Source organism: Dermacentor variabilis, chromosome 3 (assembly GCF_050947875.1).
Source record: "Dermacentor variabilis isolate Ectoservices chromosome 3, ASM5094787v1, whole genome shotgun sequence".
In the NCBI taxonomy this organism is placed as follows: Eukaryota; Metazoa; Arthropoda; class Arachnida; order Ixodida; family Ixodidae; genus Dermacentor; species Dermacentor variabilis.
Window position 1 is genome coordinate 235,496,982 of NC_134570.1, and position 12,702 is coordinate 235,509,683.

The following is a 12,702-nucleotide window of genomic DNA, read 5'->3' on the forward strand; positions in this document are numbered from 1 at the left end:
AGCTCCGGGAACGTATTTGCCGCTGACTGCAAAGAAGCCCAGCGATGCGGTTCCTTAAGTAGACATTCCCAAGCGTCTGGGGTGCAGGCTAGGTGATGTGCTGACGAGAGGGTGACAGCTTGCGGACGAAAATTGCAGACGGAAACACGCTGTCTGTGCAGACCCTGCGCAGATCCAGGCTCACCGATGCCAGCGGCTGCATTGCCCGTGTCTCAGTGAAGAGTCCGATGACCGCATGCAGTACCTGCCGAAAGCCATGAAATGATTAGCTCCGGGGACGTATTTGCCGCTGACTGCCAAGGGACACTTCGACGGTTCCTGATAAACTGACGGACCGAGATCAACAAATTGTTGTCGTGATCACCTATCTGGTGAGTGCTATTCGTGTTCTGGACAAACTACTGACACCAACAGCTTGAAGTGCGTTGCAAGTGCTGGATGTCATCAATCCGGTTCTAGCGAGCCTTCAGAAGTCCAGTGCTTGAGAACTTCTACAGCAGAACCATGGCTCATCGGCAACAACAGCGATCGTACCGGGACGATGTCAGAGGTGCCTCCATATTCCAGTGGAATGCGAGAGGCCTGAGGTCACGAATTCAGATTTTCGACAGTTCGTGTTTGACTACCACTTTCCTATACTGGTGATCTGTGAACCGAACTTATCAGCCTCCATAAGACTATCAGGATATGAACCTTTTGTTTCAACCACGTGTGTCCGTAGTCGTAAGGTTTTGGTTTACATTCGCAACGACCTAACCTACTTTTCGCAACCCGTAGCGCCGCACGACGATAACCAATACGACTGTGTTAGTGGAAAAAAGAAGGGGCTGTCTTTTACTATTATTGGGGTCTACCTATCCTCAACAAGTGAGTTTGACAGCAAAAGACTAGAAGATGTTATGGCTGCTACTCCCGGTCCTTGGATAATAACAGGGGATTTCAACGCTCACCACCATATATGGGGAAGCTCCAGGATAAATTTGAGGGGCAGATCACTAATATCCTTTGCATCAGGTCACAACCTGTGTCTTCTAAATGACGGAAGTCCGACATCGCTGCGAGGAGCAACGTGCAGCAGCTGCCTTGACTTTGGTGTCAGGTTGCCTGACTTCGAGCGTGCAGTGGTTCACTGATATTGAAACCCATGGAAGTGATCATATTCCGACCTATGTGAGAATCGATGGACTAGACGCCGCATTACCGGATGTATCTCGCCAAATCGACTGGTCAGTCTTTCAAGATCGAGTAGAAGACACCGGCAAGAAACATATCGCACGCATATTAGAAGACATAATTGCAGACGCAATGCAAGATTGCACGCGTTGCTTCACAGATTCGTCAAAGCGTACAGAGAATGACATTGAATTGGAAAGGCTTTGTACAATACGTCGCCGTGCTGAAAGGATGTACAGGCTCACAAAGTCAATTCTTGATTTCAGAGAAGCTAGACGCATGCAAAAGAAGATGAATCGCCGAATGGATAAGCTAGCGGATAAAAGATCGAAATGATTTTGCGAGTCACTAGACCCCCGCAAGCCAGTGTCTCGTGTGTCGCGTACCCTGCGGGGTCTTTGCTCAAGACCCCAGCAACGACACCCTTTTAACACCCTTGCTCTGTATCAAAACCACCGTGAGATAGGCGTTGCAGAGGAATTTTGCGCGAAAATCGTCGGCGGCACATGTTTAGTCCCTGACATGGCTTTAAGCTACATCTCTTGGTCCACGAGATACAAGTATGGAGGCTGCATTCTCTATGGAAGAGTTAGAAGCTGGTATGGCGCTCTGTAGGTGTTCGTCTTCACCAGGGCCCGATGGCATAACATATACTGCTTTGCGCCACCTAGGCCGAGAAGCACGAAGAGGACTTCTCAGCCTTTTTAATAGTTCATGGCAGGATGATGTCGTCCCACAGGAATAGAAATGCAGCCGCCTGGTACCGCTACTAAAAGCAGGTAAGTCGCCGCTCGAAATGGCATCGTATCGGCCTATAGCACTTGCCAGCTGCGTCGGAAGCTCATGGAACGCATGATCCTCATGCGTCTCAAATGGTACCTAAAATACCACAAAATTAACCCTGATCTATGGTGGGATTTCGACCAGGCCGTTCATCGATTGACAGTGTCATCGATCTAGTGTCATCTATAGAACAGCAAAAATCTTGGAAACGATTATCAGAAGCGCTCTTTCTGGACGTGGAAGGCGCTTACGACAACGTTTCCCATCAACCCGTTGTAGACGCACTTTTGACAATTGAACTAGGAGGGCGAGTATATCGATGGATCAGAAACTAGTCGACACAAAGGTCCGTGTTCGTACGTACGGAAGATGGTCCGACTGCCCACCACTACGTATGCCTAGGATCTAGTTCCCCAAGGTGGTGTTCTAAACCCTATTTTTTTCAACCTCGCCCGTCTTGGGCTGGCCGAATCCCTACCGGAAACAGTGAGTGTCTCGATCTACGCCGACAACATCTGCATCTGGTCATCAGCGGTCACTCGCCTGCAGGTTCGCGCAAGGCTACAGAAAGCAGCTACACAGGCGTCTCACTATCTTCACAGACAAGGCCTTACCATCTCAACGGAAGAATATGCGTTAGTCGTTTTTACACGAAAAGCGATGTCTCGTTATCCAGTATGCATCAATGGCCAGCCTATCTCCTACAAGAGAAATCATCGGTTTTTGGATGTCATTGTGGACCGGGACCTCTCTTGGAGCCCTCACGTGGCCCACTTGAAGGAGAAGCTCACATCTATTGTTCACGTCTTTCAAGTTCATCGCCGGGTAAACATGGGGATCGTCAGTGGGTTCCACGCTACAGTTATATCAACTACTATTTATCGGATTGCTACGTTATAGTTCTCCCGTGCTTGCTAAAATATGCAAGTCAGATCTTCGAGAACTTCAGAGCGTGCAAGCACATGCACTGCATGTTTGCCTAGGTCTTCTGCGGAGCGCCTCAACAGCAGGAATCATTATAATGGCTCAAGACCATCCGATCACGATTTACATTAGCACCGACACGCTTAGGGCCCATGTTCGTCATGTTTCACGCATGCAATCAAGCTCTCTTGCCTACCTGCAAAAACGACGACCACAGGCTTCCTTCTCCAATGAGGTCAGCACCCATCGTGTCTACCATCGGGCTTCACACCCTCAGCACGTTCAACCTCAGCTTTGTGGTGTTTAAAACAATCTCAAGTGCATCTTACGGTTCCAAGGATAAGAAAGAAGACGGACCTGCCTACCTTGGCCCTGAAGCAAGCAGCTCTGGATTGTTTGAACACTTTCTACTTTGACCGAGTCCACATATACACGAATGGCTCTTCCACTCAGACCAGCTCCACCGCCGCAGTGGTTATACCATCACGATCAATTAGTAGCCAAGGTTTCTCACTTGACAACATCGACCATGTCGGAGCTTGTTGCCCTCCGAGGTGCCGTTGATTACATTAACAACCAACCCGCTAATCGGTGGGCTATATTCTACGATTCGAAGGGGGACTTGCAATGCATTCTGTCATCTCTTCGTCGCGGGTCCTGTAAACAACTAGTGTTGGAGATACGAGAAATTCACCATCGTATGATAGCGAAAGGACACGACGTCGTCTTTCAGTGGCTGCCTGGCCATTGCGGTATCTCCGCCAACGACCTCGCTCACGAAGCTGCTAGGAAAGCACACGAAGGAGCAATCCTTGTTTCTGTACCTTTATCGCGGACCGACGCAGCCCAACACCTAAGCAAGCTAGCACACCGTATGACATTAGAGAAGTGGCACACACCTGAATTCACCCAAGATCGATTGCATTCCTTCGACCCCTCTATGCAACTGCGGCTGTTACCAGGGCTTCCGTGAAATGAGGAAACAATGCTGTGCCGCTTACGCTTGGGCGTCGCATTCACCAATGCATATACTTTTTTGATTGGAATGGCTGATAGCGCCGACTACAATGCCTGCGGCGTCGAGGAAACTATAGAACATCTACTGTGCTACTGCCCATCTTTTGAAAACGAAAGGCATGACCTCTGCACAGCTCTCAATCAGCTAAATATAACACCGTTCACCTTGAACAAGACCTTGGGACCATGGCCTCGCTTATCGCAGCTACAAAAGGCCGCAAAAGCGCTGCTGCGATGTTTGAAAGCTACTGGATTGAGTCAGCATCTGTGATCCGGACTGAGTGACCGAGCGATATCCCCAGTAGACTTTCTCTTCTTCTTTTAATCTTTCCGTCCCCTTTTTCCTTTTCCCAGTGTAGGGTAGCCAACCGGGCTCAGTCCTGGTTAACCTCCCTAACTCTCCTTTATCATTTGCGCGCTCTCTCTCTCTCTTATCATTGAAAAGGAAGGTGTACAATCAGTGCCTTTTACCTGTGCTGACATATGGGACGGAGACTAGGAGACTGACAAAGAAGCTTGAGAACAAGTTAACGACCACGCAAAGAGCGGTGGAACGAAGATTTCTAGGCATAACATTAAGAGACAGAAAGAAAGCGGTTTCGATCAGAGAGCAAACGAGTATAGACGATATTCTAATTGACATCAAGAGAAAAAAGAAGGAGCTGGGCAGGTCATGTAATGCGCAGGTTAGATAACCGTTGCACCATTAGGGTTACAGAATGGGTACCAAGAGAAGGGGCACGCAGGCGGGGATGACAGACGACTAGGTGAAGCGATGAAATTAGGAAATTCGTGGGCGCTAGTTGGAATCTATTGGCACAGGACAGGGGTAATTGGAGATCGCAGGGAGAGGCCTTCGTCCTGCAGTGGACATAAAACAGGCTGATGATGATAATGATGGTGATTATGATGATCGGCATTGCGCCGGTGTAAAATGAAAGATTTTGTTCTAGTCCTTACGGGCCTAATCCTCACTCTTTTGAAAACATCATGTTCAGTCCTCCGCACGTCGGTGTGACGTCACTCTGTTCGGATCGGTCGCATGGACCGTCGACGCCGTCGGCGCCTAGGTTCGTTGCGCTTGCAGGGTGTCTCTTTACGCGTCGTCGTTACTATGGCTTCGGAAAATTAGTGCTGTCCTTAAAGTGACAGCAACCTAGCAGTGCATATGCTTCGGTTCCAAAGCATTACACATATAGCTAAAGCAAAAAACAATGGGAAGCCGCCAGTTCACAGCAGTCAACACCACCATAGAAAGCAACATTATTTCATACTTTCCTTGATTGGCTTATGCATAGCACCTGCGAGACGTAACACATTTTAGCGACTAAAAACATATTACACTCTTTTGCCTTCGCAATCATCGGAAAAGTAGTGGCCTCTTCACTTGTTGGCTTGTTCTTTCATTCTGTCACTCTCATTAGCCCACTATGCCACTGCTTCACGATAGTTGCCCATTGGAATTCCAGGATAAGTGTCGGGTAATACAGTCGACTGATTTTTTGGGACACTTCTGGCGTATCTTGTCAGTTACCGGCACGAAAACGTCCACATCTTGGCGAACTTATACCACTACCAGAAAGACTACAAAAAGGTTGACCTTCCCTCAATACATGTGAAACGCTTTTCTTATCACATGAGAACACTTCTATGTCATCGGCATATGCTACTAGTTCTATTTCACTTCCAAAAGCGTTTATCCGGTAATACTGTGACTATGAAGCAAGTTTCAACAAAATGGTTCTAAATCAATTGCGAAAGGCAAAGCAGAGGTCGGGCAACCTTGCTAGGATTCGTGCGCTGAGTCTGGTGCTATAATTTGGCTTGTACAACCAACGTGTACCACTTCGACCCCGTATAGAATTACTTATCCGACATTCACGTACTCTAGAAGCAAAAACAGCATCTCGTGTGACACCGTGTCAGAAGCTTTGATGAAATATAGTTGAAGCATAGCTAAAGGATCTTCCATCACGCCGGAACATTCGAGTATGCTTAGCGCTATGTGTATTTCTGGATATAGGCCTACCTCTTCTGCCTCACATCTTGTGAGTACCTACTATAGATTTCGCTGGACTCTGAAGATGTTCGGCGAGCACCTTCATAAGGCCTTTAGCATTACTGTTAGCTAAACATATCGGTTGATAGGCTTCTACTGATTGAAGATTTATATAGTCACTAGATTTGGGTACGAGTAGTAGACGTGCCTTTCGGGAAAAAGAATGAGTCCATTTCTATTCATAACATAAGATTATCACGCGATGCAAAGCCTCTGCCACTTGAGCCTTGAAACGTTTCTATATCGCAGCTCCGAGTTCATCTAGTACAGGTGATTTTCTTGCGCTAAGGTTATCAATAGCCTTCTGAACTTTTGTTAGACAGGTCGGATTCTCAAGGGCTTCTTTAAGTTCCTCATCGATTTTCGGCATGTGGGATAAATAATCGCTTTTAAACGCCGAGCTTTCGCGTATTATATTGCTTATCAGCATGATACAGGAGTCCAAGAAAGCACGGTCTATCATTTCTTCGTCGTTTCCCTTGATAAACTATTTCATTGATTTCCTTGCTCAACGCGTGGCTCTTCTCTTCCCTTAGCGCTATCTTGGTGGGCGTTTCACCCAACCATATTCGCTCTGCGCGTGCTCTTCAAACTGTGCCGCGATATTTTCCTTCATCACTCACTTCAAGCTTCGCTTTAAATTATTTGGCATCGTTCTCAAATGTACCCACCACGCTGCTTTGCATGTTCCACAGGCATGCTTAAAGTGCACTTGAGAGTTTCTTTTCCTTTCCTCTTTTTCTTCCTTAAGGACTCCACACTTGCGTTTGTATGCGCCGCAACGGGCATTCACTTTCTGTAGCAACTACTTTCACTTTGGTTCCGAAGCCTCTGCAAAGCTTCCCGCATATTCTAGGACAACATTGCCAAATTTCCCGTTTATTCCTTTGACAATTGCTTCACACCGCGAAATTGTGATTATGTTTCTATAACTGCCAAATCATTTTTCTTCTTTTTTTCTTTTCGTACCTATCCTAACCAGTTACAAAATGTGGTCTCTGAAATTGACGCATCCTTCTCGCTTGTTAGGCAGAGAAAAAAAAAAACTAGGTGAAAAGAAACACAGTGCCTACTGCTCGACATGACGAATCAAATATCACTGTTCGGTTTGTACGCAGAACGAAGAAGAATAAGAATGCCTTTCTTAGCAAAGCTAAAAAAAAGCTGAATCAATGGAATGGCACTGGGCTTTCAATCGTCCTCAAAGGTGTTCGTAAACGAACACCTCACACGGTATGGCAGATGACTTATTGGTGCCGCAATGGAAAGGAATTGAGATGGTGGTTCGTGTGGGCGGCTGGCGGCCAGGTGCGCAGGGGCGAACATTCACCAGCTGTTTAGAATCGCCGGGATGGAAGACGTTGATAAGATGATAACGTGAGCGCCATGGCCTACTTCTCTTTTTTTCTTTTTATACATTTAGTTTCACCGTATGAACATATTATGAGTATCATTCGTTCAATAAGGTAGTGTCTCATACCAGTAAATTGCTAAAAAATTTTCACCTAAACGTGCGGGGAGAGACCGCTAGGGGGCCACGGAGTGCGGACGCGCGTCGCACCGGCTCCGCAAATTTTCTATGGTTTTCGGCGAATTATCTACAGCTATCCTGTTCACGGTATTCCCAGCTGCTTTCGAAAGTTCTACGGACTCTCTCGATACCAGATTTCGGCAGGTGAGCCCGTTTTCCGGCCACTTTTCGAAGATTTTCCGCGTCGCCACGTCGGCACGATAGCCAGGCTGGTAGACAAGGCACGGTAGGCCTAAGCGTCAGCGGAGCCCCGATCCGCTGCGCCGGCTTCCGAGATGGAAGTCGTGCAAGTCGAAGGGGAGGAAATATCGCCGACGGAGCTCGGAAAACAGCAGGGATGGTGCGAGATCAAGCGTAACACCAAGAAGACGGCGGGAGACGACGACCCTGCGATGAACCAGCAAGCCGCGACAGCGTCTTCCAAGAAGGCGGCGTCTATAAAGCAAGCGACGCACTACGTGCGGAAGATCAGCATGGCAAGCCGAATGCCCAACCTACCCACGGACGACTACAAGATCATCGTGCGGCCCCGGGACGGCATCAACGTGTCGAAATACCAGAAGGACCGCGTCCATTGCTGCATACGCAACGCAGCAGGCGTGGGACGCGAGGCAGCTGACGAGGACAGCGTTTGTCTCAACGAGCGTCAAAACGTGATAGTGGTGAGCACTCCGTCAGAAGATCGCGCTAGACAATACGGCAGCATTTGCAAGCTGCGCATTGGCGACCGCGAGTTCGAAGCAAGCGCCTACAGAGCGGCTCCGGAGAACACATCCAAAGGTATTATCAGGGGCATATCGCTAGACGAAAAGCCGGCGGACGTCGTGAGAAGTCTCGTGAACCAGCGAAACCCGAACGTCCTGCATGCCAAGCGCATGGGGAATACGAACAACGTGGTCATCCTCTTTGACGGCTACTGCGTGCCCCGTTACGTGAACTACGGCGGCATGTTGATGAGGTGCTCTCTCTACAAGAAGCAAATCGACATGTGCTACGAGTGTGGTCGTCTGGGACACAGGACCGACGTGTGCCCCAACCCGAACGACAAAAAGTGCCGCGGGTGCGGATGCAGCAACCCACCCGACGACCATCGGTGCGAGCCGGTGTGCCAACTGTGTGGGAAGGGTCACCTTACCGGGGACCGCAAGTGCAAAGCCAAGTACAAGACACCGTACCTAGTCAAGCGACGACAATGGGAACGCAGAATGCGCGAGGAGGCTGAGGCCGCTTACGGCAGCAGCAGCACCTACGACTGCAGAGAGGAGAGCTACCGACAACGTCCCACACAGAGACGAGCTAGCGCCGACAGCCGCTCGACCACGAGGGAGAGCCGTGCACGTAGCCGCACTCGCTCCCGCACTCGTTCTCGAGCCCGCTCTCGCACCGGCTCCGGCCCCCGCTCGGTGAGGCCTCGCAGTAGGTCTACGGCCCGTGCCAACCATGCAGTTGCAGCGGAAGATGGACGAGGATCCAACCCCCCACAGGTGAGCTGGGCGGCGGTCGCCTCCGGAGGCGCACCTCGTGCGCCGCTATCGCGAACCGAGACTGCCATTAATAGAAACCCCGGAGCAGCTAGAAGCAGCAGTAGCGCTCAGAGCAGCAACTACGGCACAGAAAGCCTGTTACAGAAGCGACTGGATCAGTTAGAATCCGTCATCAAAACACTACAGCAGGAAAATGCTAGGCTAAAGAATGAAATTACCACGTTAAAAGGGGCCCCATCAACCCCTTCTCCTCCTCCTCTGACCAAACCAGTCGCCGCAGACGCGGCTGCTCGAACGGTCGAGAGCGCGGAGGCAGTCATGGAGGCGCAGGACGCACAACCCGCTCCTACTAAACGCAAGGCGCTAGACCCGCAACAGACCAAGACCAAATTGCAAACGCGCGAGCAGGAACTCCGCGAGCGAGTCGACAGACTCGAAGACAAGGTAGACGCGATGATGACGCAACAAGCGCATCAAACAACGCAACTGAACCGCGCAATAGCTCAGCGAACCGCGCAAACCGAACAGCTGAGCAGTGCAATAGCACAACTCACTCAAATGGTCGCGACGCTCCAATCGCGCATAGACAATATTGAAATGCGGCTCCCGGGTCGCCCGGTACGGACGACTGGGAAACCGTACCTTAGGCCGATACCAGACGAAGAGGTGCAGGATCAGCCGGACGGCAAATCATAATGCGGACAGTCACCATGGCTCAACACACCACACAAACACAACGCCCACGACAGCGTAACACACAGAACACGTTCACAATCTGGCAGTGGAACTGCAGGGGGTACAGGAGGAAACGGGGGCATCTTCAACAATTCCTACGCAACCGGGAACGGCCTGACGTAATACTATTACAAGAAACCAACGACGCGGTCAAGCTGGCCGGTTACAAAGCGATCGATGAGGCCGTGACCGCGGGAGCACCGCCGGCCGCTGCAACGCTAGTGAGACGCAACCTCACCGTGGCGCAACGCGAACTCAAGAACGTTAGAATACCGCACGTACTGATTGAGATTATTCCGACGAAAGGGCGCGGTCTGTTTGTATTGAACGTGTACAGTAGACCTAAAGGCAAACACCGCTTTAGCACGTTACTGCGAAAGGCGAGCGAGGCAGCCGGCTACAGGCCCTTAATCATCGCGGGTGATTTCAACGCGCCTCACGCGGCGTGGGGGTACAAGTACGAAACGCTGAAGGGTAAGCGCCTGTGGGAAGACGCGCAGAATGAGGGGCTGGAGCTCGTTACGGACCCTTCCGCGCCCACACGCATGGGCAACAGCGTATGTGCGGACACTTCACCCGACCTTACGTTTACGAAGAACGTCGCTGGGGCGCGATGGCATAACACCCAGGAGGACTTGGGTAGCGATCATTCGGTGATCGAGATCCAGGTCGATGTGGGACCGCACTACCATCACCACGGTCATCGGGGCGGCACCAAGGGCAACCACTACCGGCTGGTAGAATGGGACGCGTTTCGCAAAGCCCGGAAGGAGCATAATCGCGGCAGCGATGCTATCGACGACATCGAGAGCTGGACCGCGACGCTCAGGGGGGACGTCGAAGCGGCAACGCGGGAGGTACCGCAGGAAGCACACCTAGAGGTGATAGATAGTAAATTCCTACACATGTGGGAAGCCAAGCGCAGCTTACAGGACAGGTGGAAGCGTCAACGACACAATCGAACGCTACGCAGACGCATAGCACGGCTAAACAGAGACATAGAAGTCCAAGCATTGCAGGTATGCAAAACGCAATGGGAGGAGACGTGCAACGGTATGGAGAATCAGCTAGGAATGGCCAAGACATGGCACCTCCTCCGGCATCTCTTGGATCCTGAGGAGACCAAATCAGCGCACGCGCATAAGATTAACAAGCTAGTACACGACTACGAAGGCACGTCCGCGGACTTTCTAGAAGCCGTGCGAACCCGTTACGTCAAGGCAACTAGCCCCGTCGCGCATCCGGCGTACGCGGGGAAGAGCAACGTGCAGCTAGATGAAGACTTTAGCGTAGCAGAGGTGAGGGCGGTACTGTACAAGCTCAACAGAAAATTGGCGTCGGGCCCGGACGGCGTAACCAATAAAACGCTCCGCAACTTGGACGACGAGTCGATAGAACGGCTGACGGATTACATTAACATGTGCTGGAATGCCGGCACGATACCGAGCGCGTGGAAAACGGCGCGCATAATTATGATCCCCAAACCGGGCAAACGGGTACAAATCGACAATCTTCGACCAATATCCCTGACGTCCTGCGTCGGCAAGGTCATGGAACACGCGGTTCTCACTCGCCTTACCAACTACCTCGAGGACCGAGACATGCTGCCGCACACGATGCTGGGGTTCCGTCGTGGCCTTTCTACGCAGGACGTCATGATTCAACTCAAACACCACATCGTAGACAATCCCACGCGATCCACAAAAGCAATACTCGGTCTTGACCTCAAAAAGGCGTTCGACAACGTAAAATACGCCGCGATACTTGAAAGCATACGAGCATTGGGAATGGGCGAGAGAACGTACGACTACGTACGGGACTTCCTTACGGGTCGCCATGCCCACATAGTGATCGGCGGACTGGATTCGCAAGACATAGACATAGGTTGCACGGGCACACCGCAGGGCTCTGTCATCTCGCCCATGCTCTTTAACATCGTGCTTCTCGGATTACCCCAGAAATTGGCAGAGATTGAAGGCCTCCACCACAGCTTGTACGCCGATGACATTACGCTCTGGGTTGCTGAGGGAAATGACGGCCACGTAGAGCAAACCTTACAGGCGGCTGTCGACGCGGTGCAGGAGTATCTACGTGACACGGGCCTCGAATGCTCCGCGGCCAAATCGGAGCTCCTGCTTTACAGACCCACGCGCAGAGGCCGGAAACCCAAGAACTCCGATTCCGCAGCCGAGCACGCCGACAGAGAAATTAGGGTAGTCACATCTGACGGCACCATCATCCCGCATGTTCACAAAATTAGGGTACTGGGCTTGCACCTGTCGGCCAACGGCCACAACGGCGAAACCGTACGCAGACTAGAGCGTGCGGTCAATGAAACGATCCGGTTACTGATGCGTATCACGAACAGACATAGTGGCATGAATGAAAGCAATACGATCCGCCTGGTACAGGCGTTCGTAACCAGTCACATAAAGTACGTCGCCTCCTACCTCAAGTGGCAGGTGGCCGAACGAGCTAAACTAGACCGCCTCATCCGCAAGGCGTACAAACGTGCCATAGGATTGCCGATTAATACCAGTACGGCTAAATTTCTCGAACTGGGTTTACACAATACCCTAGACGAGATAATAGAAGCGCACAACGTCGCGCAGAACGAGCGTTTGTCAAAAAGCAGAACCGGACGACACATCCTCGAGACGCTGGGCATCAGCTACTACACACAGCAGGGCGAAAAGGTTGCGATACCCACACCGATTCGCGAGCGCATCGCCGTTTCGCCGTTGCCCAAGAACATGCACCCGACGCATCACGCTGGCCGGCGCAACAGGCGCGCGCGAGATTTACAAAAGAAATACGGCAGCAACAAAGAAACTGTCTACGTAGATGCGGCCCGTTACGAGCGGCAACGTGGTTTCGCGGTCGCAATCACGGACCACAGCGGAACTTGCGTCGCGAGCGCGACGATACGCACGGAAGAGACGGAGGCGGCCGTGGAAGCAGCGATAGCCCTCGCGGTGGCCACCACGGATGCCGAG